The sequence below is a fragment of the Schistocerca nitens genome, chromosome 5 (assembly GCF_023898315.1).
Source record: "Schistocerca nitens isolate TAMUIC-IGC-003100 chromosome 5, iqSchNite1.1, whole genome shotgun sequence".
In the NCBI taxonomy this organism is placed as follows: Eukaryota; Metazoa; Arthropoda; class Insecta; order Orthoptera; family Acrididae; genus Schistocerca; species Schistocerca nitens.
Genome location: NC_064618.1, coordinates 174420853 through 174446194, shown reverse-complemented (window position 1 = coordinate 174446194; position 25342 = coordinate 174420853).

Here is a 25342-nt window from a genome sequence, read left to right as displayed (position 1 = left end):
AGAGACTACGCCATATTATTGCTACGCATGGTGGATATGTGGAAAATATCGTACTATAGAGTTTCCCAGACCGCAGCGCCATCTGTTGTTGAAAATTGTAACTACTGTAATTTCGAAAGTTTGTCTGCCTGAAAATGTACTGTTGTCCCAAGCATATTGCAACAAACGGTGTATTTCTATCGCTGCTCGTTTAGTTTTTATTGCCGTTTCAAAAATACCGGACATTTTTGAAACACCCTGTATATAGTGTACCACTGACAACGAATTCGATACCTTTTGACTGGCTTAGTACGTACAACAAACTCATACACAACTATTCCAACTGTCCATGTTAATGTTCCTGCAGATATCTGTGCCTTTATACGGTTTTCCACTACTGTAGTCGTTCCTCAGGCGGCGCGGTCCTGACGCAAGTACACAGCACCTTCTGGTCAGCTGTAGCCGGCGCTCTCGCACGTCACAGTGGTGGAGAGCCTATGTGGCCGGAAGACTGCTCATTAGCGACGGCGCCAGAGCAGGGCAAGGGGACAGTGGACTCCAGTGCGTGGCAAGCGCGGGGCGTCTTCTTTCAGCGGGCGGCCCTGTCGGCCTTCTAATTACAGCCTTTTAGTGACTGCAGCGTCACGGCCGTGTGCTTACTTGCCGCGAAATTAGAAGTTATGGCTCGCCCGCGAATCGCGCTGCTCCTGGATACGTAATTGCGGGCCGCCACGTAGGTAACGCGAGGCTGTGGACCAACCTCGTGTGTGTGTGTGTGTGTGTGCGGTCTACATACATGTGCACTCACTGCAGCAGTCCCTGGACACGGCCATACGGTTTTACTCCACCACCGACGCTGCAGGAATATTGGATCCTAGGCACTCTTACGCGCTTACCACATTGACGCAATGCGAAATGCGGTGAGTTGCAATAAAGGCCGCGCCACGCGATGCCTATCCTTGCGCAACTCCTATTTCAACAGGACAGATGCAACAACCAACAAGATAAGCAGGACCAATAGTGTCCAAATATGTCACGTTTTTACTTGATATTCTGTGTTAAAAACAGTTTCGACGCTCTAGCTACGTTTAATACACGACATTCTACACTGAAGAGCCAAAGAAACTGGTACAGCTGCCTAATATCGTGTAGGGCCCCCGCGAGCACACAGAAATGCCACAACAAGACGTGGCATGGACAGGATGCTTGAATGGATGCAGGTGATCAGACAGGATGCTTACATACAGGTCACCTGCCAGAGCCGTATCTAGGCATATGAGGGGACCCATACCACTCCAGCTGCACATGCCCCACGCCATTGCAGAGCCTCCACCAGCTTGCACAGTCCTTGCTGGCATGCATGGTCCATGAATTCATGAGGTTGTCTGCATAACCATACACGTCCATCCGCTCCATACAATTTGAAACGAGACTCGTCCGACCAGGCAACATGTTTCCAGTCGTCAACAGTCCAACGTCGGTGCTGACGGGTCCAGGTGAGGTGTAAAGCTCTGTGTCGTGCAGTTATCAGGGGTACACGAGTGGGCCTTCGGCTCCAAAATTCCTTATTGATGATGTTTCGTTAAATGCTTCGCACGTTGACACTTGTTAATGGCCCAGCATTGAAATCTGCAGCAATCTATCACGTTGAAAGTTTCTCCTGAGTCGTCATTGGTCCATTCTTGGAGAATCTTTTTCCGGCCGCGACGATGTCGGACATTCGATGTTTCACCGGATTCCTGATATTCACGGTACATTCGTGAAATGTTCGTATGGAAAATTCCCCACTTCATCGCCGCTTCGAGATACTGTGTCCCATGTCTCGTATGCCGACTATAAAGCCAAGTTCAAACTCACTTTAATCTTGATAACCTGCCATTGTAGCAGCAGTAACCGATCAAACAACTGCGCCAGACACTTGTCTCACATAGGAGCTGCCGACCGCAGCGCCGTTTTCTGCCTGTTCACATATATTTCTGTATTTGTATAAGCATGGCAATACTCGTATGATCTACAATGTGCCAAACGTAAACTGGTCAGCGATATATTTTTTACTGCAAATTTTACAAACTAAACGCCACGCTTTTCTCAATTTCATTGAATGACAAGTCAGTTCATTATCACGCTGTGATATCAGATTTTATCGAATGAGAAAGATGGCTTAGCGGAGAAAAGACACAAATCCCAAAACAGTGGTATTTAACTTTTTTCACATATAAAGCAAAAGTCTGACTACAGAGGTGTATATAATATTTCTCCGTCAACTAAACTCCGTCAGAACAGGCCTTGGAGGCCCAATGGGAGCGACCGGCCGCCGTGTCATCATAAACCCACAGGCATCACTGTATGCGGATATGGAGGGGCATGTGGTCAGCACAACGCCCTCCCGGTAATAACATAGCTCCATCTGCATAAAACAATCTTTGTAGGCCACTTGTAATTTTACTCCACGTGTGTCGTATCATTTATCAGCGTGGAGCTACCAGCATTTTGTGTTGCATCGGGCTGTAAGATTGGATGCTTATCGTTGTTGTGTCGTTAAATCACTGTAACTATAAATCTATGTGCTCCACTGATGTGGATTACTTCTGTCTCCTATCGCGAGTCGCACATCACGATTTATTTATTAACGTCAGTAGCCATCGTTGCTACAATGACATCATGATCACCAATCCCCGTTTCTATACTGACATTGTCTATAACACCCGGCCTCTCTGTAGCTGTAATGTCTAAGATTTTTTCATTACATGTGCTGGCTGCTCAAGACTGTTTTCAAAAGACGTTTTCAATAGAATTTCGCCCTGTTATTTCTCTGTACCGCCTTCATCGAGTCCATAGACATTCAAGTCCATATTTGGCAAGTTAAAGTCGCCTCCAACTAGTATTGCGTGATCTGACCGTAGACGCTCTATGAATGACTCTATAACTGTGGCAGAGGAATCGGATGGCCGTTAGAAACATCCAGCGGTTAACTTGGTTTCACGTGCACCTGTTATAAGTGAACAGGTAACTTCACCGTCGCACCCCATTTCGACTTCAACTGCATTAAACCCTCACTCCCCCTCCTTTGGCCTCCAGTCTGTCTTGCGAATAGAAATTACACGACTCGTTAAATATCTCACAGCTTTCCACCACGGGTTTCAGCCAGCTCTCGGTCTCAAGAATAGTTTGAGCACGAAAGCATTCAAGTAGGGCAGTGAATTCGGGTACTTTGTAACGAATTCTTGGACAGTTTACTGATAAAACTTTTACAGTCGAAGTGTTTTTACTCTGAACCCAGTCTGACATCCCTTGCTGTGTATCGAGTGGCGAGTGTTACTCTAAGTACCCCAAACTACCGTCTACCCTAAAAAAAAACTCATATGCGCAATTACTCTGCTACCCGTGTAGCTGCTTCTTTCGTGTGGTGCACCCCTGACCTATCATGGGCAATCCTACAAATCCCTGCTCGATAACGCAGGTCCAGAAATCTGCAGCCAAGACAGTCGCACAGTGAATTGCAACCCCGACCTATCAAGGTCGACGAAGCCTTTGGTTGAAACCCTTCACTAGGCTCCAGACTAAAGGACCCAGATCAACTCCGCTTGCACGACGCGCGTCAGGCCAGCAGTCTTTATCACCTCCAACAGCGGCGTGTATCAACTGAGGATGTCATCAAAACCCATTGCAGCGTACGTCAGCCACGTCTTGCAGACAAATACATCCTGCACACACAATAGCCTCAGGCAGGGCCGTCTCCATATCACGGATGAGGCCCCTTCCCTCCCCTTCCCCCCCCCTCCCCTTACCGGCAGAGATACCAAGCGCACATTGGCTTTCTTTCCAGCCCTGGACGCGACCTGTCGAAGGGGCTCCATTGCAAAACTAGCGTTGGAGCTCACAATAACCAGTAAACACCTTCCCGTGTTTGCCTGCTGAGACCCTGTGAACCACCGGCCACACGTCCACTGACAGGGTGAAAGGGTGAGCCCAGACGACCTTCTCAACACTGCCACTTCGCCTCGAGCGAGAGACGCGAACTCGTTACCACCCGCCACTCACCCTGAAGTGAGGATGGCTACATTGGGAAAACACCGGCTACTTACCAATATGTTCGTCCAACCATCAACAGTTATGTGTAACTTCATCTCACCACTTGTCACACTTTGTCATAGTCAGCTACCATCCTGTGTAGATTCTTTGTTGTGGTACAAATACTACAACAACAGGTGATTTTATGAGTACGAATATTTGACATAACTTACATACGCTCAGATATTGGCCGGTGTTCTACGTATTAAAAAATTTCGGCGAATTTCTTTGGTTTTTTATGGATGCTATCATGTTGACTAGTTTAGCTTGACAGAGAATTTGCCCTTATATCTACTGCTGTTATTATCCTTGGCACATTTAGTCACTGAGATCCAAAGTATAAATTAAGGGACTTAGGGCTGTGTACTTGGTAGATGACATTATCTGCCACATTTCTTTCATCTCTCTCAATGCTATATACAGAGTGTTAGAAAAAGGTACGGCCAAACTTTCAGGAAACATTCCTCACACACAAATAAAGAAAAGATGTTATGTGGACATGTGTCCGTAAACGCTTAATTTATATATATATATATATATATATATATATATATATATATATATATATATATATATATATATTCCTGGAAATGGAAAAAAGAACACATTGACACCGGTGTGTCAGACCCACCATACTTGCTCCGGACACTGCGAGAGGGCTGTACAAGCAATGATCACACGCAAGGCACAGCGGACACACCAGGAACCGCGGTGTTGGCCGTCGAATGGCGCTAGCTGCGCAGCATTTGTGCACCGCCGCCGTCAGTGTCAGCCAGTTTGCCGTGGCATACGGAGCTCCATCGCAGTCTTTAACACTGGTAGCATGCCGCGACAGCGTGGACGTGAACCGTATGTGCAGTTGACGGACTTTGAGCGAGGGCGTATAGTGGGAATGCGGGAGGCCGGGTGGACGTACCGCCGAATTGCTCAACACGTGGGGCGTGAGGTCTCCACAGTACATCGATGTTGTCGCCAGTGGTCGGCGGAAGGTGCACGTGCCCGTCGACCTGGGACCGGACCGCAGCGACGCACGGATGCACGCCAAGACCATAGGATCCTACGCAGTACCGTAGGGGACCGCCCCGCCACTTCCCAGCAAATTAGGGACACTGTTGCTCCTGGGGTATCGGCGAGGACCATTCGCAACCGTCTCCATGAAGCTGGGCTACGGTCCCGCACACCGTTAGGCCGTCTTCCGCTCACGCCCCAACATCGTGCAGCCCGCCTCCAGTGGTGTCGCGACAGGCGTGAATGGAGGGACGAATGGAGACGTGTCGTCTTCAGCGATGAGAGTCGCTTCTGCCTTGGTGCCAATGATGGTCGTATGCGTGTTTGGCGCCGTGCAGGTGAGCGCCACAATCAGGACTGCATACGACCGAGGCACACAGGGCCAACACCCGGCATCATGGTGTGGGGAGCGATCTCCTACACTGGCCGTACACCACTGGTGATCGTCGAGGGGACACTGAATAGTGCACGGTACATCCAAACCGTCATCGAACCCATCGTTCCACCATTCCTAGACCGGCAAGGGAACTTGCTGTTCCAACAGGACAATGCGCGTCCGCATGTATCCCGTGCCACCCAACGTGCTCTAGAAGGTGTAAGTCAACTACCCTGGCCAGCAAGATCTCCGGATCTGTCCCCCATTGAGCATGTTTGGGACTGGATGAAGCGTCGTCTCACACGGTCTGCACGTCCAGCACGAACGCTGGTCCAACTGAGGCGCCAGGTGGAAATGGCATGGCAAGCCGTTCCACAGGACTACATCCAGCATCTCTACGATCGTCTCCATGGGAGAATAGCAGCCTGCATTGCTGCGAAAGGTGGATATACACTGTACTAGTGCCGACATTGTGCATGCTCTGTTGCCTGTGTCTATGTGCCTGTGGTTCTGTCAGTGTGATCATGTGATGTATCTGCCCCCAGGAATGTGTCAATAAAGTTTCCCCTTCCTGGGACAATGAATTCACGGTGTTCTTATTTCAATTTCCAGTGTATATACACTCCTGGAAATTGAAATAAGAACACCGTGAATTCATTGTCCCAGGAAGGGGAAACTTTATTTACACATTCCTCGGGTCAGATACATCACATGATCACACTGACAGAACCACAGGCAAATAGAAACAGGCAACAGAGCATGCACAATGTCAGCACTAGTACAGTGTATATCCACCTTTCGCCGCAATGCAGGCTGCTATTCTCCCATGGAGACGATCGTAGAGATGCTGGATGTAGTCCTGTGGACCGGCTTGCCATGCCATTTCCACCTGGCGCCTCAGTTGGACCAGCGTTCGTGCTGGACGTGCAGACCGCGTGAGACGACGCTTCATCCAGTCCCAAACATGATCAATGGGGGACAGATCCGGAGATCTTGCTGGCCAGGGTAGTTGACTTACACCTTCTAGAGCACGTTGGGTGGCACGGGATACATGCGGACGTGCATTGTCCTGTTGGAACAGCAAGTTCCCTTGCCGGTCTAGGAATGGTACAACGATGGGTTCGATGACGGTTTGGATGTACCGTGCACTATTCAGTGTCCCCTCGACGATCACCAGTGGTGTACGGCCAGTGTAGGAGATCGCTCCCCACACCATGATGCCGGGTGTTGGCCCTGTGTGCCTCGGTCGTATGCAGTCCTGATTGTGGCGCTCACCTGCACGGCGCCAAACACGCATACGACCATCATTGGCACCAAGGCAGAAGCGACTCTCATCGCTGAAAACGACACGTCTCCATTGGTCCCTCCATTCACGCCTGTCGCGACACCACTGGAGGCGGGCTGCACGATGTTGGGGCGTGAGCGGAAGACGGCCTAACGGTGTGCGGGACCGTAGCCCAGCTTCATGGAGACGGTTGCGAATGGTCCTCGCCGATACCCCAGGAGCAACAGTGTCCCTAATTTGCTGGGAAGTGGCGGTGCGGTCCCCTACGGCACTGCGTAGGGTCCTACGGTCTTGGCGTCCATCCGTGCGTCGCTGCGGTCCGGTCCCAGGTCGACGGGCACGTGCACCTACCGCCGACCACTGGCGACAACATCGATGTACTGTGGAGACCTCACGCCCCACGTGTTGAGCAATTCGGCGGTACGTCCACCCGGCCTCCCGCATTCCCACTATACGCCCTCGCTCAAAGTCCGTCAACTGCACATAGGGTTCACGTCCACGCTGTCGCGGCATGCTACCAGTGTTAAAGACTGCGATGGAGCTCCGTATGCCACGGCAAACTGGCTGACACTGACGGCGGCGGTGCACAAATGCTGCGCAGCTAGCGCCATTCGACGGCCAACACCGCGGTTCCTGGTGTGTCCGCTGTGCCGTGCGTGTGATCATTGCTTGTAGAGCACTCTCGAAGTGTCCGGAGCAAGTATGGTGGATCTGACACACCGGTGTCAATGTGTTCTTTTTTCCATTTCCAGGAGTGTATGTGTGTGTGTGTGTGTGTGTGTGTGTTTGTGTGTGTGTGTGTGTGTCTGACAGAGAAAAAGTTTTTCTTAATCATTAGACGCAGATGGTGTGCTGAGTTTGTAACTGAAAAATCTTGTGCATAATTTTTGTATTTTACAACATATTTTGTATTTTCCGTTTTTATGTGGCATGACGAGGTACGAAACACATAATTACATTTTTAAGTGCATGTATGGATGAAATATAAGTTTCTATAGGGATATATTGAGTCGTTATCTGTGTAACATTCATTGTTACTAAATTTATACAACTCACACTGTCGAATACACACTTAGGTAAAAGTCGAGTAAACTTTAAGTTAATTTCAGAGTTTCTTTGCTGAAGGCCAACAACACAACATCGTTATAGCAGTTACCTTACTTTTGATGTTACAGTTGTATTACGTGTCGTCTCGGTTCCATCGATATATTGTCAGTATACAGAAATCCATAAAAAAGTTAAAATATTGAGATATTATGATACCTGGTGCAATTAATTTCACAACACACACACAGATGCTCGCTTAGGAAGTCTCTTGTTATTAGAACGAACATTACTCTGAAAAATTATACATTTGTAGTGAAAAACCACTACGAATGCTCTATTATGTTCATGTCTGACAGTCGAAAGTCGGCGACTTGTAGTACAAGAATGTTTTATCCTACATACCGATTTTTTTGTATTAACAATACGTCCGTGAAACATTGTAGGTTGTATTGCATCCGTCCCTGATGCTGATTTATTGTTTCATTAACGTTGGTCAGATGGTAAATTTCACTGCTAATGCGAATACCTTTATGTTACTATTATCTAGTTACTCCTTCGCTTAGTGTTTCTGCAGACGTGTGATCTTACAGGTAACATATGTTTAAATGTCATAACAGACACATAACAGAAGAAAAACATCTTTTGTCTTTTAAACGACTAATTTCATGTATGAAATTGTTTTACATGAATTTTTAACACTTGTAGGGCAGTCAAACCAAATGAAGTTTATATGAGGTAACTGCGCATTTCGACAGAGCATGATATATGGTCTATTCTTTTATCGTGAGATTTGTGTAAAGAGCGGATATCCTTGACTGTTACATTTTAACACTTCTTTCCAAATCAGACTGTTTTACCAAAGTCAGGCTCATGCTTCCTAATCTTCACCTATTCGCCTTAAACAAATACCGTTATTAATGAACCAGTACGTTGCAGACTTAACGGCAAGAAAAATCAATTTCGAGCACAGATAAGCCATCATCAGTATTGAACGGAATCGCGCACTGAGATACAAGCAGGATTGTCCAACACAAAACGGAACATAGAAGCAAGAAGTGACTCTCTTAACCATATTACCGACGTGGCACTGAGCTATCAGTTAATAACCTTCACACATCACACTTACTCACCTGTAGCTATCAATCAACACATCAAGTGCTGAAGATGATGGGATCGGTTCTAGATACAATGACATAATCGTAGTTCTGACGTATTTATGACCTATGTTACATTTCCTCTAGTTCAACAGTGCATGATGAATGCAATCCATTAATGAGGAATTTGGCTACTTTCGAGAAAAAAAATTTTCTTTTGTCAGAGAAAAGGAACTATTCATTCCGTTAAGATACAAGAAAATAGCAAGACAGTGAAACAATTTAGCATGATTATATAGTATCAGTATTCGCCCATATTAAACATTTCTCAGTTCTTTGGCTTCGGCGATTGTTACATCCAGGACATACGGGGACATTGTACCTGCTGTGCTTTCAGTATGGTTCTATATGCCTTCACCTTCTGAGTTTCAAAAATTGATACGACTTTAATGATTTTTCTGCCCGAAATCAGTTCGTTTTAGGCTAGATGAAAACTGAATGTGGTAGGCTATAATGCTTTGATTGAGTTTGTAGGTGTTTGCATAATTCAGTAAACACCGCTGTGTCATGTATTATTTGGCCGGTATTAATTGGAACTTTGGAGTTGTCCCGCTCGAGGAACTTGACTTAAGCCGCTTATCAGAGGACCTTACACAGTTTCGGAGAAGATCCGCAGGGACCAGAATAAAACCGCCTCCCCTAAAATGAATAGGGTCCTTCTGAGGCGAAGTCTCCTTCACAGAGAAGAACAGTAACATTCTTCCCCGGACGAAGCGTTTTATATCAATAACGAGTTACGCATCATTGTAGATTGTCTGAAATTGTAGATGACATGGAACTGATTACAGACTCTCTTGAATGTGCAATAGAAGAAATCACAGAACTACCACATCAAGCAGAAAAAGTAGGATTACAAATACCTTTTGAGCAAACGTTGTTAATGACAAACATTGGTAATGCTCCTTAAAAACTTAAAATCGGTAAGAATATCGGAAGTGAACTGTTTTAAAGATCTATTAGAATAAATATCAAACAATATTAAGAAAAAGACAGCAACAGAGTCTAGAACACATAAAACGGAGAATGCCTATGAAATAACAAGAAACACCTTTACTAAAAAATCTTTAGCCATGGAACAAAAACTGAAACACCGTGAATCAGTGGTCAACCAGGAATACTCTATGCAGCAGAACTAAGAAGGGAGAACTCGATAAATTGGAACAAAAAAGTTGAGAGAAGAATCATAAGAAGGTTACTACGATCCAAACAAAGCAGTGAATCAGAATACAGATTGGGCTCTAATACAGAACTACAGTAAGAGATCTAAGAAAAAAATTAGATAATTCTATGGACACATATGCACGGTGAATAGTGGCAATGTAATTAAACAGATTTTTGACTTACTAAACAATTACAAACCAAAATCACACGGCTGAGAAAAAGACGCAGATATGTCGAAAATGTAGGAGTTTACTTGTAACAGTAAGAAGCTAAATATATTTTAAAGACGCAATAGGCAGGCTTTCAGGACAGAAAAATCCAGAACTGGAAGATAGTGGACACAAGACGAAAATAAAGAATAGTCTTCGAGAATGAAAGAAGTGTTGGCAAATGAACTGCAGTTGAAAACAAAGTAGCAGAAACGACGTTGATTTATCGTAGCCACCAAAAGACATACGAAATTTTAAAAAAAGCGTTATCCTCTGAACTATAGTACAACAAATAGTCAGTCCACTGCATCCTGACACGTGAAAGATTCCATGTTTACCCTCGGTAATCTTGCATCGCATTATTACATTGGGTCGTACATTTTGTCAAGGCATTTATGAACAGTTCCATCACTCCAGTTAATAGCTTACCAAACTTTTTCATCCCTCATATGTCTCGTATATGTTCTTTTTCCTATATCCTACTGACGATTATTATACTTCAACGAAATACTGTCACGTTTAATGTTCTTTTTTGCACAGTTATTGTCACTAAACATACTCATGATGCTGAGCTTGTAATTTCTTAGATGCTATAACACAGGTCAGCAGCTCGCATGAGCTCTAAACAGCGTAACGAGAATTAGTAAGTCGTCATCAGCTAATGAACAAGTGATTGAAAAATATAAATTTGACTGTAATAACCACTGTAACTGAACATCTTAGTTAGTGTTAATAAGTCGCCATCCTCTAATTAACAAGTGACTGAAAAATATAAGTTTGACTGTAATAACCATTTAACTGAACATCTCAGCTAGCGAACTGACTGTTTGAAACGGAAGTTTACACAATGACCGCTGAATGGAGATTGACATACAGCTTTAAACACTCAATAATGGGAGACGAATGTTTGTGGCTTTGACGTGATTAGTGTTTAAATACGAGGGTAGGACAGGAATTAAAAAATTATAAAATGTAAAGCAATTACATGTCAGATACTCATTTAAAGAACTAAAGGGAAATGCATGAAAACATTAGGCAGCGAATAAATTTCTTTAAGCTGTATCCCCATAACCTGGTATAAATGATAGTTCTGTTTTACAGGGCGGAAGTTTTGCTGCGTTCCTAGATCAACAAAAGCCTTCCAAGAACTTTCTGGAAATTTTAATTTTTTAATTTGAATATTTTCTTGGGCATGGTAGTTTAGTAGATGTATAAAATTTACGGAAAAAGAGAAAATGAGGCTAAAAGTATAGTAATGTATTTTGGAAATCATTACATTTTACGATTTGAATAGTCTAGAAACGCTAAATCTGAACACGAATGACATTTTCAACACTACATTTTCTCATAACTTACTATTTTCTTTAGAAAGAAGAGAATGAGGGCTTTTGAACGACGTAAGTCAATCCGAAATTAAATAATTATGACCGAATTCTGAAGTGCACGTGATTTTCATGACTAATACTTTTTTAAATAAATTTTTTCTCAAAATCTCATTATACAATTATCGTCAGTAGTCCGAAAACGATTCTTTTAATTGTTCAGTTTAGCAATTTAAAGCGTAATTAAGAATGTAGCAGTTTTATGTAACATTGCTGTATGCCTTTGTAGAAAAGGTATCAGCAAATAGCGGAAAAAATTATTTACGAATCATTTTTTTAGGGGATCTGTTCTGTCTTTGTGCTTTTTACACTCTCTCTATTAACAGAATCAGAATTTTTCAATAGAACCACGTCTGAAGTGAAAATATGTTCCATTTCCAGAAGACAATAAATATATGTATACAAACCAATTTTAAATTCATTTTACCCAATGAGGAAAATGTAAAGATTTGTTGGCGTAACGTGCGCTTACTAGTGACTCCACAGAGAGAAATTTTTAACTTGATTACAGAAGTTATTGTACGTTAATCAGTTGCTGTTACTTCCGCTTACTAGTGACTGCACTGAGAGAAATTTTTAACTTGATTACAAAAGCGATTGTACGTTAATCATTTGCTGTTATACACCTATGTTACGATGTTATTTCAAGAGATGTGTTGTCATACTTTCCCTGTAAACCTGATAACATCTCATTAACGCAGTCTCCTGCGATTGACCTGAGGCATCTAACTGCGTCTGTCACAATCTGCTGCGAAGGCATTTAGGGGATAAACGGGTCAGTATGTTTCAGTTCGACACCTGGAGGAAGTAGGTCTAATATCTATTCATAGAGAATGCCCCAATGCGAGATATATCCAACATAACGAGTGTTCTGTTGTTTCCTCTGAGCGAGGATGGCTATAAACTGGAAACTATATTAGCAACTACTGCTATTATTATTTATATTTAATGCAGGTTTTGTTGTTAAACTAATCCAAGAAACTTCAGCATATGTAACAGTAACGATGTTTTTGGGGAAGTTAGTAACACGTGTAGCACAAATTAGCTTGCTAGAGCCCTTTAAGGGCAAGGATAATAAAATATATAATACCACAGAATTTTGTACTGCATCAACAAGAAATTCAATACATGATAGAAGGTAATAGGTTTATGGACACTGGTACTGATGATAACTTAAAGTGTTTCTCCAAGTGTTAAGTTCCGCTTGGCTGACCACTATTTTAAATGCAGTCTTTTAAGACATACAAAAGTATATTAATTCATTTCGGATGTTTACGTTCATTAATTTCAAGTGGGATAGTATTTTGAGGTATATATTACACAACAAAAAGTAATTAGCCTTATAAACTGAGTATAATCACATATTTCTTCTAGATACCTGTTTAATTTGTGTCACAGAATGTTTACAGAGTGGATAAACTTGCGGTCAACCACTCAACGTAACTGATGAGTAATACAGATACATTCAAATTCAGTCATTAAGAAACAGTAGTCTATACTGCAATCTACATAATCTGACTGCAGCTTAGAGAGGAACAACAATGGATCCGAGTCTTCGAAAAGTTGTTATAGTACCTCATATACTGATACACAAACCACTACTCATGACAGAACTGTTCATCACACCAACTTGGAAGTTTGTGTGAGTTATTACGTATCTTCCCTATACAGAAAAGGTTATTATATTAATAAATGACATTATTATCGACTAGTTTCGACGTTAAATGATGATAGGTGGATAAATACCAGCACCTTAACAGTGTAACACAACACAACAGGCTGCAGGTACGGTTCCGCTGTATCAAGAATCATAGTTCTTGATATGATGGTCTCTTGTGTTCTGCCTGTATTTTTGATGTAACGGTCCTTTCTCTCAAGTTGTAAGGATATAATTTGTGTACCTGATGACGATTTAAGCCTTTGGTGGTTTTAAGGTGTCTTTTCTGGCTATTTTAAGAGCTGTGGAGCGCTGTCTTCAGAATGTATTATGGTGAATAGCTACAGTCCTTTGTCGACATACATATATCTCCATTATTTTACATGTTTACTTTCTGTGTATATCCAAATCTTTAATTTTATTTGTGGCACAACACGCACATGATAATGTTTACTAACGCAAAATTACACAGTACTCACAATCACAAAATGTGTTCCGTCTGAAAAACACATGCCTGTAAGAGAAATAAACTGGTAGCGTATTTCATAAATCACAGGTCTGATATCGGAGGTCATTTATCCTTGTAATGTTGTGAATATCACTGTTACTCTCAAACTCAGTTGTACTTGCAACTTTATCTGCTATACTCAAACTCAGATGAATCGTTAATCAATAATTTCATAAATGAGTAAATGTACAATGAAGCTGTGGTCAACACGTCGTGCGTATGTGAGGAGTTAAACCAAAATATTTGATATTAACACAACAGTGAATGAATACAGGCTAAATATGTTAAGTTATTGATTTCTATTAGGCCAAATCTGGCACCTAAACTTATGACAAAAGTACTGAACGTAATTTAAAGCTGTTCCATTCACACAAAATCACTCAATATGATCCGTAGAAACTTCATTTAGAAATCCCTCAGTTAATCGTTATTTGCTTGGCTGTACAACGTCTGCATAAAGGACTAATTCTGTCTCCTGGTTCAAATTAAATGGCAGATCATTAACATAAAAAAATGACAGTCTTGGACAAATGCTAGAACCCTGTGAGACTTTGAGAGAAATTCCCCCCCCCCCCCCCCCCCCATGAATATGATACGATGTCTACTTCTTTTACTCTAACTCTACTGTTTCGTAAATATCATCTAAAGCATGCGTGTACTTAACTACGTTTTTAGTAACAACTTAAGTTCTCTAATTTTCTGATAAAGATTGACACAGTCAAAAGCTTTTGATAAGTCACGGAAGACCCCAATCAGCGATATTGTAGTATTCAAGGAGCCAGCATCTCGTGGTCGTGCGGTAGCGTTCTCGCTTCCCACGCCCGGGTTCCCGGGTTCGATTCCCGGCGGGGTCAGGGATTTTCTCTGCCTCGTGATGGCTGGGTGTTGTGTGCTGTCCTTAGGTTAGTTAGGTTTAAGTAGTTCTAAGTTCTAGGGGACTGATGACCATAGCTGTTAAGTCCCATAGTGCTCAGAGCCATTTGAACCATTTGTAGTATTCAAGGATTTCATTATGATATCAGTCAATGTATAAATAGCTGACTGGGTTAAGTGACCATTTTGAAATCCCTTCCAGCCAGTAGATGTCGGAAGTAGCTTTTTACAACCAGATGAGCATCAGAATTCTAGAGACTCGACCCCGCTGTAGAATGACGCTTATTAGCGTGTATATTTTATCCTACGAAAGTGGCGTTTACAACAACTGCTGTTTGTTGAAGACATAAAATGCGGAAATGTGACAACCGAATGTTCGACTTTAATTTTTATTTCTCCCACCTGCCTCATTTCTCTTGTCACTTCGGGGTCCACATTTGCCCACCGCCTCTGTCGCCGGTCGTCGCATTGTTATTCACCCAGCAGGTGTTCTGAACAGTGTTAAGCGTCGGTCACGGCACAACAAGGCCACCGAGGCACTGCCTGCATGCTGAGGGGGCGAGCTGCGGCCAGCAGGGGCGGTCGGCTGCGAACTTATTGCCAAGTGACAGTCGGGGTCCCCTGGGGCATGGCCCCGACTTGGCTGCAACAAGCCGATTGACCGCCGTCTTGGCAGAAGGGCGCTAGGGTAGGCGCTCTACGGCTCTTTGGCCTGGATTCCTCCTGAAATATTTATTCAAAGAGAACATTGCTTCAGACTGTCAAGTAACAGGAAATGAGCTTACATCTGACCTAAGGCACTCTAAGTACAGTTATTCCACCAAGCACCATACAAGAATCAATTCTTTTCCCGATGTACACTGATCACTTTCGTTTATCTGTAAGACCTTAACAATTCAGAGACGTAGTGTAAAATATTTGGAAAAGAGTGCTTGCTCTGCGACTACTAATTTCCTTAACTTGAGTTGTTCATCAAGGCTTCATACAAGGATCGTTTCATTTCCTGGTGTACATTCAGGGTCCGCTTCTGTCTGTAAGACTAAGTAATTTATGGACATTGTGTCCAGCACTAGAAAATCACTGGTGGCTCTGCAGCTATTAAGGTGCTAGAACTTGAGTTGTTCCTCAAGGCTCCATACAGGGACCGTTTCTTTTCCAGATACAGATAAATGCAAGACCTCAGTATACAAGCCATTAGTAACTCAAGAGCGCTGTTTACAGCCCTTTTAAGTGACTGGTTCCACTACTAATATAGTACTTAGCACAGAAAGGCACTCACGGTGCCAGCACCAAAGTCTTTCATCAGTTATCCAGTGATATAAAATGTCTGACACACACACACACACACACACACACACACACACACACACACACACAGAGAGAGAGAGAGAGAGAGAGAGAGAGAGAGAGAGAGAGACAGACAGACAGACACACACTCACACACACAAACAAGTAACGATCATATCCACTCTTCTTGCATTTATTCGATTAACAACTACCTGCACTGATAAACGTTTCTATCACTGTTGCACAGGTTCACTTCTTCTCTTGATGATAGGACCAGTATGTACTCGCATCTCACATCCTTACTGCATAACAGATGTTAAGAACAGAATAATAAGAATAATGATCTTAATTACTTTAAAAAATAATATAGTCTGTGTGTCTTTAAATTCAAGAAGGATCACAAATCACCGACATTACGATTCAACTACGTTTAGTGGAATGGAAGTCAATCTGGACTTGAAATGAAAAACTTGATTCTTGACAACTCCGTTTCTTCAGAAAAGAATTTAAATTTATGTTAAATGTAAACATGATAGGCAGAATTACTAATTCACTTCTTTACTTAGAAATAGCTTGCAAGTGGTTTGCCCGGTATCATATTTTCGTATGACTGCGCAATACGGATGTAAAATAACTTGTTCTATATCGATAAGATTAATCTTACTAACTGTCCAATGAACATTAAACTAAATAATTGATTCTGCACAGGGTGTTGCATGTACAATCGGTATTCATAACAGTTTTATACCTAACTGGCAATGTTTGCATATGAATAGGGATAATATGTTTTCGAGAGATGTAACTTATAGATTGTATATAATAATTTGACCTACAATTTCCAACAAACCACGACACATGCAAGTGTTTACGCACATTTATATTCATGCAGACATCTACATTTCCCACTATGTTGGCACAGTTTCTGAAGCTGAATATCTCTGGAGTAGAGTATAGGTGGAACGTACTCACAACCACTTACAGGAGCTGCTTCTAACGTGGGCGTATTGACCACAGTAACGACTAGCGACACAATAAACATACGCATTTTTAGTACTTCCAAGGCAGCTAACATTTCTGTTAAAAAAACTTGATCGTGAAAATTTTGAAGATAAATAACATGTAGTGCTCTGTTAAGTGGTAGGATGCCGGGAATAGCTTTCACCAGGAAGTCATCACGAAGAGTTATTAGCTTAGGCTTCCACCCAAGATAACATACAATTTCTCGAAAAGATACATCCACATTTAATCACCAAAGAACTTTTTGCGATTCTAGTTAAACTACAAGTATAAGACAAATAGACAACAGAAGGCTTTTACTAAGTGAGCAGATCAAACAACTTTCACTTTAAGAAGTTAAAGAGATGCTTCTGGATCACTGGTGTTGACAAAACCAGATCATTGGAGAATTTCGAAGATAATAACAGTTAGACATTATAACAAATAATGCAGGATTGTAACTGAGAAAAAGAGACACTGTAAAAATGTGCATATATAACATTAAACAGCAGTTTAAAGAAGTGATAAAATCTGGTTGCCATAACCTGGAATTTGCCAATTTTACACTTTAAAACATTTAAGGATTACAGCAGTTATACACAAAAGAGTTACGATTAAGAATTTGAGAAAATATGCTCCGCACTGACACTCCTGAAATTGTCATATATGAAAATAAAAGTCACCATCTGAGTTTATAATTTAAAAGATTTAATACAGTATTCAACCGTTATCCTTCGACCCCGACAGTGCTTAGGAAAATATCATCACTCACAAGAGATGAAACTGGCAAAGACACACCTGAAATATTAATCATAGCTAGCAATAATAACTGAATCAAGTGCCAGTTTTCCAGTGAGATCCGCAGAGATAATTTGAGCATAAAGTTCTAACCAAATAATTTTTGTTCTGTTTAGATGTCTGTAGATGACTGTTCTGTAGTAACAGTTTCACAGTCCTCGATGTCGTGTGTCCAGAATTGTTCCACCAAGGAGGGTAACTTCCTTCTTAAGAGGCTTCTCGAAGTTACTAGCCAGGCCCGAGCTGTAGAAACCGCCCGGAAGTAGAAGGTGCCGAGTTAAACTTCCCAACTCGGACACAGCATCGAATCGTACGACGGTATAGTGCCACTCGATCATCACCAGTGTAAATATTCCATCTAACTTCTGCACATTACCCAACCTGAGCAGCCATTCTACCCACTTAAGTAGGTGAAGACCCGGATGACCCTATGGGCGTGAGGGATACATACATTCACGCGACTCACGCAACGACAGAATAAGAGATACTATCGACCCACCCTTTGCAAGGGGCAATGAAATTTATAAAAAGTAATGTAAGAGAGAAAAGCGACGTACATAACATAAAATAAGGGAAGAGAGAATAGATATTTGTGCTATCTGAGGAGCTAGCATACACAAGAAATCCCAATAAGAGAAACACTGCAAGCAGAATGAAGCTGGTTGTAATACATCAAGAAAACACCGTCAGTTTTTTCGTAGACTAATGTAGCCTCTTTTAATTCTTGAATACAGATAACTTTGCTGAAGTAATTTTCATGTATTTCTATTAAGATCTACTGCACCCACACGGATTTCGTGTGCAATCTGAACGAGCAATAATATGTTTGTTATTTGCCAATCTGTTTAACAATAACTTACTTAGTTTCAGTAAAATCCGTCCATATCGCAATACACGAATTATTTTTATTCCAGCGACCAGTTTCAGTCGACGCTAGCCTCTTAAGACCAAAGGCTCCCGATGAAGTGAGGAACTTGTTCACGGAGCCGCAGTATAACAACGATTGGTACCTGTAACGAGCAGCTCCAGTTGATGACAGATACTATTTGCTAGTACAAAGCAGCTTCTTGAAGAGGATCCTTAATTCCTCTAGAACCTATTGTCTGTAGATGCTCGTGTACACTGTCACAAGTTACCGGAAATCAAAATAAATAATTTGTTGTGGCCTGGACTGCTTTTTATTACAATATTGAGTACCATCACTCCGATTTCTCACTGATTTCAAAGATAATGCATATACTATGTCTGTTTTGTAGCCCTCCTATCTACTATATTTATTTCAGTGTAATGAAGTGCCCCACCTTCTCCATGTGGGATAGGATAATATGAGCACAGACAAGCTCTTAGTTCAAGGCAGCATAGGACAGTATAGCACAGCGACCGAAAATAGCATTGTATTAAATGCTTGAAATATTTGCAACTAAACTTCGGTGTCGTATTAGGTGCGTCAAAGTTTGTTTCTGTCTCTGTCTTCTCACTCCAACCCTCCTCCCACAGTGTAAGTTTCCTCATGACCCCTATTTCAAGGTGCACAGATGGACATTATTTTAATGTTGATAATAGAACAATGTACAAAACATTTTAATATAATAATTCTAAACTGTTTAATAAACGTTAAATATACAAAACATTTTCATACACTACTAGGAACTTGTGCAGTGCTTTATCGCAACGTCCAGTAAATTACAAGATCTGAAAAAATATTGTGTTTGAAACGCATATATCGGAAAATTTAATAAGTACCTGAGTCACACAATTATGCTGCGCATATGCATCTTTACTTGGCTGGTATATTATGAGCTCGTGCTCAACCAAGCTACAGAAAATTTTCCCGTGTTTAACGCAGCTTTTATATTCTATAAATCTTTGCCGCAGGAGAGCTTCTGTAAAGTTTGGAAGGTAGGAGACGAGGTACTGGCAGAGGTAAGGCTGTGAGGACGGGGCGTGAGTCGTGCTTGGGTAGCTCAGTTGGTAGAGCACTTGCCCGCGATAGGCAAAGGTCCCGAGTTCGAGTCTCGGTCCGGCACACAGTTTTGATCTGCCAGGAAGTTTCATATTAGCACACACTCCGCTACAGAGTGAAAATCTCATTCCAGCCCAAAATTGTTTAGTGCTGTGATCTTTCCTGTGTTGTGTCCAGTTTCCATGTGTGCTATTCTAGTGCATGCTGTACTGCCATGTTGTTTGACGGTAGGGAGAGAATGGTGGCGCGCCCGTCTAGGCCGGCTGGTGATTGGGTGTGTGGTGTTTGTGGTTGCAGCTTCGGGAGGCACGCCGGCGGCAACACAGCAGCGTCGTGCGCCGAGGCCCGCTGTGCACGGCACACGTATCGCGTCTTACGAACATACTCTCCTCCGCTTACACACATATGATACACCGGTCTCTATAGTCTGGTTCGTTCTGCATCCATCGTTATTTTGCTCTTTTGTATATACCAATTCCATCCTCTCTCTATTTTTTCTCTAATACTGCTTGCACTGCATATGTTTCAGAAATATAGTTTCTTTTTTCTCTATCTCTCCTTCTTAATCTTCTTGTTATTGCTAATTGTTTCTCCTATTTCGTTGTTCTCAGTATGCTCTAATAATTTTTCGACTTTTTCTACGAGTTTTGGTGTCATTATTTGTTTTATATTCGCACTGTTGTTAGAGTGGTTGTCATACATAAATCTTATTCCTCTTTACTCATACTTTTTTCTTAATTCAACAAGTTACTTCTCTTTTATGTATTTATATTTTATTACTAATTAATCTTGCATTTTGCTTACAATTAGATCAGACTATATTCCATAATTTTTGTTACTACATTTCACCATTTTAATCTTCACTCGTTGTCCTTTCCGGTTTTAATTTACTGTAAAATGTAACACAATTTCTTACAACAGACGCTACGTTTTTATATATATAACGTGGTGTAATATCTGTCCTTGCAGAAATTATAAACAAATAAATTAACAAAAAACACGTGCATGTTCAATATCTTTTTCCCTGGAAACTGTATGATTACAAAAGTTATCAGGTTTCACGAAGTTACTTTGTTATTCTTTCTCGTAAAGTAGGAAGATGTGTAAAGTGGACACTAAAGAATACAAAGATCTGTCGAGTCACGTCTTTTAACAACAATGATTTCAACTGTTCCTGGAAATTAGCATTCGAGAATAACAGAAGAGTGATTGAGCTTTATCAATAAATATTGCACTGTGGTCTTATTACCATACCCTTACGAACTGATATGACGTCATATTTAATATTAAACTTAACGTTACCCACGCTTATTATAATGAGTTCTGTCATAAAGAATACAAGAAATTATAGTTACGGCAAATTATCACCTATTTGTGTGATAAATAAAAATAAAAATTTTGTATCGTATCTGTCAGATACGGTTCCATCGAAATTTTGAGTGTTGGTGTAATTGTAATTCCATAATGATATATATATATATATATATATATATATATATATATATATATATATATATATATATATAATATGTCGACAGTGGTGGAAGATTAAAGTATATGGAAGACTTCACCGGACGCTACAGTAAGTTTGTCACTCTCGCAATCTGAACTAGAGCATTGAAATTGCATGTCAATATATGTGTGTCAGCTGTTAGGCAAGTGACTATTTCGCACACTGCGTAAAACTACTTGGTGAATGCAGGCAATTGTTCATGGTAAACGATGGTGAAATGGGTTATAGGAGAGAAGTGTTCTGAGGGCTGTAAATAGGAGTAGAAATATACTGTGCACGTTGTACACTTCGAAAGAAGCGGTAACTTAAAAACAACGAAGATGCTAACCATTTATAAAATCATTATTTATTTTTAGATATATTTTAAAAACACTGGCAAGCTTGAGGTGGACAAAATTCCGACTTCTTTGTAGCTATACTCAAGACAAGCAAATAAAAGCCACTTGGTGTGTACTAATTATTAATATACTCAGACATAGTTCGCATAGCTGCCACATTGTGTTACACGCTGCGTTTTATCTAGCGCAGTAGATGTTAGCTGCAAGTCACAAGTCTCGCTTCCGCATATCACATTCAAGATCATTAAGTCTTTTATGTTTTCTTCGTGTATTCCCTTCTTTTTGTTTCTTGTATTCATTTACTTACGCAAATTACATGGTTGTTACCTAAGTGTGACCGTGTCATTAACTAATTTGTACCTTTGTCCATCGTTGTTTGTAATGTCCGCTGTCCAGTGATCCTAGAATTGTTCCAGTAATATATTTGGTTATAATTCTGATATAACTACTACCATCAAAACCAAGTAAAGAAGCATTACTGTATTTACATAAGTTTTTGATTAATCCTAAAAATTGTGCGGGTGTTGAATTTACTCGTGGTTATTTTTCTAAGAGGCGGTTCACAGCAGAGTAGACAAATACCGATGTACGTGCAACAAAATTACAACCGTTACAACCTTTTACCTAATGCACATATTAATTTTATCTGTAAGGCAAAGATGCGTCATGTTCATTATTAATATTCCGTATAAATAAAATTTTGTCACTAAAACCGCTCATGTCACAAGGTCACGAACAGCAAAGCCATGCAGTTTAGTAATTCGAAAAAAAAATAGTTTATGGTCAATAAGAGAAAACGACATAATCTGTGAAAAAGGGGCAAGTCCAGAAAATTTGCTGAGATTTTGTGGATCCAAACCTACATGAACGTTAAAAAGGAACAACAGCTGTGGTAGAATGTGTCTGAATCTCTGAAACCAAGAAATGCGTAAGAAAATATTTTTAGTGCGACAATCTAAAATGACATTAACTTTAAAAGATCTTCATACAAAATAAACTATGAACGTTGTCCACTCGAAAGTGAATTAAAACGATGAAATGTAAGACGAATTTAGATAACATATTGTATGCTGTGAATAAGCAGAAACCGTATCGAATTTGCCAATATTGTTGTTGATTTAAAAGCACAGTTTTGGAGGATGACCATGAAAGAGAATTTTGAAGGAAAGATATGTGTTCGTGCAGTGGAACAGCTTTTATATGTATTATTTCTCTGTAAAAAGAAGTAGTAATAACGTCTTTTTTCAGCGTTACAAAACGGAAATTGAAAGTTTTCTGGAAAATGCTAAATATAGCTTTTTGTTTCAGTTTGCGTGATAAAGCAGTTTCGTCTTACCGAAGTCACTAAAAAGCACCCTTCTCAAAACATTGTGATATTACTGCACTACTTGCGTGTCTAAATAAGCGATACACATTTACTATAACTACATCTAAAGATTTATGCTCATTAATAACACACAAAATAACCTCTGTAAAGTACTGATACAACAAAGCAAACACACAAATTTACTGTTGCACATTTATTAAGAATATGGGTGCAAAATAATAATCACTGAACGAAAATACTAGGAAAGCCGAGTTGTAACGCCAGGTTTCGCTCAACGCCATGCTCTCTTACCAGGCTGCTTAGGAACGCGTAGAAAACACCTTTATTTAGAAATTTATGTCAGCTTAAACACAGATATAAACACACAGCACGAAATTCAGGACGTTAGTGTCATATAACTTAACAACAACAATAGGAAATTTAAAAAAAAGCTACCACTTGCAAAGAAGCGTTACTGTAATTCCCTGAAACAAGGAAGTCTGTATTGCTTATTTCTTCAGTTAAATGCTTCAAATTAAAAACTAACTGCAGGGTAGGGCAAAATATCACAAACTGTGTTACAAAGTTAATTTCTACGTTACATTGTGTAAAGTCTATTTATGTTAATAGAGAGATAGCGTCACTGTCTAACGAGGCACACCTTAAACCTGTGGTAATAGGATTATTTCCGAAAAATATTTTACTTACTAAATAACACACATTCAACCTGCGCAAGATACCTCTAAGTGACCTAACTGTAGTTTAAGCCACCCCAAGAGCGTAGACGGACTTCCCATCTCTCATATTTACATTGGTAACGAAGTGAATTTACTGGGTTTTAATGTGTGACTCGTCTGTCATCAAGTGAGCTACTTGGTAAACAGTTATCGCAACGTACTAATCAGGAGTACATACATCTGCTTCAAATATCGATTTTGCCAGTGGTCCAAAAGCTGAAGATGGGAAATTTTATCAACACTGAATAACTGTTATTTCATGGCATATCTCGATGTCATTCTGCCTATACGATGGTAATATCTAAGACTTGTAATTTAAGAGCCCTTCTTGGCTTGTAGATCCTATATACCTGGATTTTAAAATATGGAGGACATAAAGGGTAACGTTTGAAGCCTTTCCATTGATCCATTGTGTTAGCAGATGCATCCCTAATTTTATGGTGTCCGATTTAGTTGACTCCACAGGTTGCTATGTAATACTTTTATTACATTATTTCACATTATCGATTTCAGAACTAATAACCCATAAACAGATGTGCTTGTACGCATTACGTATCATAAACTTGTTCTGTACATACTCAAACATTAATTATGAACTTCAGATTCAGTTACAAAAGGGAAGTGTTGTTTACGGATCAATGTTGAGTGGAATATCTTTTCTTCGATTATCAAATGGTTATGCCGTGTCTGTAGTACGTACAGATCTACCGCACTGAATAATTGCGCTATGATAAATACAGGGTAAGACTATTGCCACAAATATGATTGTATTTGTACTACGTCTGTTGCTTATCTACAATGCCTGGAAGACTAGGTCGTGGAGGTAAAGTAGTATGTCATGAGGTTTCTCTGCTGTTTGTAATTATATTTCATTCAGTATTCCATAGTAGTCATAACGGATAACTTAAATTAAATCAATCATATCTTTTACCTTTATGAGTCAAAACTGCTGCAAATGACACAGTAGAATTTTTTTATCTCTCTCTATCCCTCTCTCCCTTTCTTTGCGAATATTTAAGAAAACATGTAGCAAGACTGAAATTTATTGATAGTGGTACTAATGACATTTCGGTCATGCTGGAGACTTCGGTGTTTATTGGAATTAGTTTCAAGAATGATTTGCTTTTCAGCACAATTCCATTTAATCTCATAAAGAAATTACCAATATCGGCGGTCGTTTTCCTTCTTCCGATCATAAGAAGGAAGCAATAGTTGACTCCCAAGCATCTTGACAAAACCGCATTGTTAATGCTAATGAGCTTCCTCCCATGGATCCCACGAAGATGATGCTGTGGAATGAGAAAGAGATGAAGAATGTACATTCAATTTAATGTAAGAGCACTACCGTGAACTGACATTACATTACTGTATTACAGTGCTAATTCAAAGTATTCACTAATTTATGAGCTTAAATTTAAATGTTTCTTTGGAGGAGTTGCCTGGTAGGAAGTTCTCTAATTTACATTAAATTTCAATACTTTATCTGCATGGCATTTAATGTGCTCTTCTAGACTGTTGAATACATTTTTGCCTATGTTTCATACTCCTTGCTATACTACGTTGTAGGTGTTGATTTCGGTCCTAGTGACATACACACGCTTTTCACTATTTTTAGTGAAGAGAGAAATATCGTTTGAAAATAATTGTGACAGTCTAGATTGTAAGGCACAATTATTCAAAGGTGACCGTTTTCG